Below are 4,190 nucleotides of genomic sequence, written 5' to 3'. Positions count from 1 at the left end.
TTTGAGAGCTCTTTTTAGACCAAGGAGAATTTAACAAAATTTCTCCGGGCCACATTCGAATTTTTCTTGTACGTATTTTAGTGTTTGCCAAATTCTTTTCGAATTTTAATTAATTCTATTATTCCTTTTAGCGAATGATTTTTAATTCGGGATGAATTTATCAGGACGTGACAATTATATAGGTTTGGGCCGCTATCGAGCGTAATACCCTACTCCTGTGTGTGGGATTATGATTAACTTTTACAAGAGGTCTTGAGCTCTAAGGGAAACCTAGCTGTTCTTCCTCCCAAGCTCAAGTTGTCTCAGAGTCGTCCCTTTTCTCGGTGGGTGAGGTCCTCCTTTTATAGTTCTGCCTGGGTCAGACTGCCATACGTGCCTTCAACCGGAAGCAAGGTGGTTGTGCATCCTTGGGTGGGACCCAACACCGTCCCCCGCCTGACACGGGGGAGATCCCTGTCATTCGCCATTAAATGCATGGAGACTATGGTGGCTCACCACGCGCACAGCATGCTCCTGGGAACGTGCTGATGGGACGGGGCATATCTGCCCCCACTCCGCCTGACACAGAGCGGAACATGGGGGGTACTGCCACCCGTACCATCGTCTGCGACTAGTCACGGACCGGTCGTGCTCGATTGAATGGGGTCAATCGAGCAGCGCCGCACGCCCGCCCACACCGCATTAAATGCGGCGCGAGACGGTTGGGGCACCGTGCATTGTAGGCGCGAAGCAGCGTCTCCTGCTCCGCCTGACCTCCCCGCCACGTGGTGGCCGGGCTGGGGCCTCGGGGTGGCGCACGCTGAGGACCCGAGGGTCGCGATGTGGCACCCCGAGGTCCCCTGGCCGCGTCAGCGCTACCTGACCGCCTCCCCCGAGGGGGCGGGGGAAAGCCAGGCTGCACAGCCACGTGGCCAGATGGGAAGGTGGCTTCCCTCTACTGTGCGTTCCCTGGGCCCATATCACCGACAACAATAAATCTACTAAACCATCATTATGCTCGGTATTTTAAGTGGAGATAAGAAACCTGATGCAAGAATCCTTAAGCTCATTACAGTGGTGTTGATCAGCCAGAGTCAATGTAGTCACCATGGTCAACGAATTCAGATTCTTGAAGAAGATGCTCTGACAAATTGACTTCAGTCCGGAGAATATATGTACTGGTTACACACACAACCTACATATCCGACTAGAGATAGCAGGTGGGCCTGATCCATACTCCACTTGAGTTGTGTTGTGCCTTGAGAGTGAAGTGAGAATTCGTTTCGTAGGCCGCAACGGCGATGGTTTAAGGCGGTTTCCAACCTTAACCGTCATTGAGAGCAAATTAGGGTCCTCCACATGGTGGTAGATGGCGAGGGAAGGCAAAGGCGGTTCAGTAGACACCCTATGCAAGAATCCTTAACCCACCTCTCGGCCACTCCTTTGGCTAGGAGACTGACTACTAGGCCCTCTTCATGTTGCACCATGGATTGGATGAATTATAGTTTGTTTTGACTAACATCTTGGCCCTCCAATCCTTGTGCTCTCTCTTGATTGGCCGGAAGTGTATTCCTTCACATCACGGGTGTATTTTCATCCATAATCACCTGCATACAAATATATTCCAATAGTTGTCGAAATGGTTAGTAATAAACCCTACCAATACGTTTGGTATTTTATTTCATTTGATTTTACGCAAGAAATGACCATTAGATATGATATTTAAGGGCCGTCAACAACCAGCCTCTAGTCATTGGTCAGATCAGCCGAGGCCTTCCTCGGCTGGTCTAGCTGTTGAAGACCCATTGTTTATTACGAACATAGAATAATTTGCGAGCGCACAGATACCGTTATAGCCTTCACCCAAGAGTATTCTAGGGTATCGTATCCATAGGGAACGTGTGTGAAGTGTATACTAGTCTTCTAGCTAGGTTACCCAAGGACACAAGATACGTGGTAGGTGAGGATAGAGAGGATTCTATGAGTTACTTATCTTAATTTTAAGTTAAGGTAAAACTCTATCAATTGCTTTGGGTACTGTTGACGATCATTAGCGATCAGTTTCGATCGTCAATATTACTGAAATAGGGGAGAATTAGTTATGCTTGCAATGCATATACATGTTAGAATAATAATATTCCACTAGTATTTGGTTTACTAATCTTTTGCAGAGAATAATCATAAAATGGAGAAGAATCGACATCAACTCAGATGCTTTGGTGCGGGTATAATGTTTGCATACACAATTACCATAATATACTAGGAGTATTTCTACGCCATTACTGGGAATTATATTTCCAGTAATGTCGTTAAGAAATACCAACAAGCATTTCTGGCGCCGTTGCCGGGGAAGATTCATAATAGAGATTACCTGAACTATTACTTTATATTTACCTCTGTATAATCACTGCCCTTTGCAGGCTAACCTTGGTTGTTTTCACTCTTGTTGTGGAAACAGGGTAGTGCATGACTGGTTTCAACTTGCTGGAAAACTTTAAGGAATATCCAGAAGCTTTCTTCCGGAGCGTCAAGCCGCGAGTCGTCGCTCCGCAAAAACTCTACCGACAAAGAAACTAGTTGTACCTGCGCCACCGACCTTCAAGACTATGGCTGACAAGACCCTCCGCGAATTCGCTGCTCCCTCTGCTGACAATGTGGCCATTGGGCCGCAAATCAACATGGGAGACATGGATATCGATTTGAAGTCCACCCTCATTACAATGGCGCAGGCTAGCCCGTTCTGTGGCAAGCCTAACGAGTATGCCAATGCTCATCTATAGCAGTTCCTGGAGATTTACAGCACGTACTCCATAAAGGGTGTCAGTCCAGATGCCATCAGGCTGCGGCTGTTCCTGTTTTCCCTCCTCGGGAAAGCGAAGTAGTGGTTCTACAGCAACCGTGCTACAATCAACACCTGGGACAAATGCTCTACGGCATTCCTCTCGAAGTTCTTTCCGATGGGCAAAACCAACGCCCTTCGTGGAAGGATTTCAAGTTTCCAGCAGACAAGGGATGAGTCCATTCCTGAAGCATGGGAACGACTTCGGGAATATGTGGCCGCCTGTCCTCATCATGGGATGGACGACTGGCTGATCCTGTAGAACTTTTATAATGGACTCACTCCCATGTCCCATGACCACCTGGACGCGGCAGCTGGAGGATCTTTCTTCTCTAAGACGGTTCGAGAAGCTGTTGATCTAATAGAGAAGATGGTCTCCAATATGGGTTGGAGCGAGGAACGACTCCAAACCTGTCAGCGAGGCATGCATACCGTCAAGGAGATGGAATTGCTTGCTGCCAAGCTGGACCTCCTCATGAAGCAATTGGACGACCACGACAAACGACCACAAGGCACCGTCAAGGCCTTGGACTCACACGTCACGTGTGAGGTCTGCGGCGGCACGGGTCAATATGGGAATGATTGCCCGGAAATCCGTGAGGAGGCGATGTACATGGGCAACAACAACAACGGGTATCGTTCACAAGGAGGTCAGGGTTGGAACCAGCCACGCCCATAATATCAAGGAGGTAATAACAACGGTAACTTTTCTAACCAACCCTTCTTGAAGGATCTCGTCTTTGCGCAAGCTAAAACTACTGATGCTTTAAGCAAAAAGCTAGCTACCAACAACAAGGTCCTAGAGAATATTAATGTTAAGCTAGATGGCTTCGCTTCTGCTTTTCAAAACCAGCTAAGTTTCAATAAAATGATAGAAACCCAGCTAGATCAATTGGCTTCATTAGTCCATGCAAATGAATCTTGGAGGATTCCGGGGCAGCCCGACTCCTGCATTGAAAATGTCAAGGCGATCACAATGAGGGGAGGTAAGTCCACTCGTGATCTGCCATATCCTAATCCTGCAGGAACTAATGGGATCGCCAGAGAAGCGCCATCTAGTGACTCGGCTGACAAAGAGGTTTAGCCGGAGAAGGCTATGCCACAGGAACACTACGACACACGATTGCTGCCTTTTCCTCAACGGAGTAGGAAACCGTCAGTGGACGAGCAGTTCGCTCATTTTGTTGAAGTAATCCAGAAGATTCACATCAACGTGCCGTTGTTGGATGCTATGCAAGTGCTAACATATGCCCGTTATCTAAAGGATATCCTCAACAACAAGAGATCGCTCCCAACAACGGAGGTGGTCAAGCTGACAGAGCAATGCAGCAATGTTATACTCCACAAGCTCCCGGAAAAGAAGAATGATCCG

General features: G+C 47.9%; 1 non-coding gene across 1 annotated transcript; it reads right to left on the bottom strand.

The window, feature by feature from the left end:
• Window positions 1-2,951: 2,951 nt before the first annotated feature.
• Window positions 2,952-3,058, bottom strand: LOC112937670 (small nucleolar RNA R71). The gene has a single exon (XR_003240333.1). It is a non-coding gene; the product is annotated as a small nucleolar RNA R71 (small nucleolar RNA).
• Between the last annotated feature and the right edge of the window lie 1,132 nt (window positions 3,059-4,190).

Source organism: Oryza sativa, chromosome 1 (genome assembly GCF_034140825.1).
Source record: "Oryza sativa Japonica Group chromosome 1, ASM3414082v1".
Classification (NCBI taxonomy): domain Eukaryota; kingdom Viridiplantae; phylum Streptophyta; class Magnoliopsida; order Poales; family Poaceae; genus Oryza; species Oryza sativa.
This window is presented reverse-complemented; position numbering and strand designations above follow the sequence as displayed.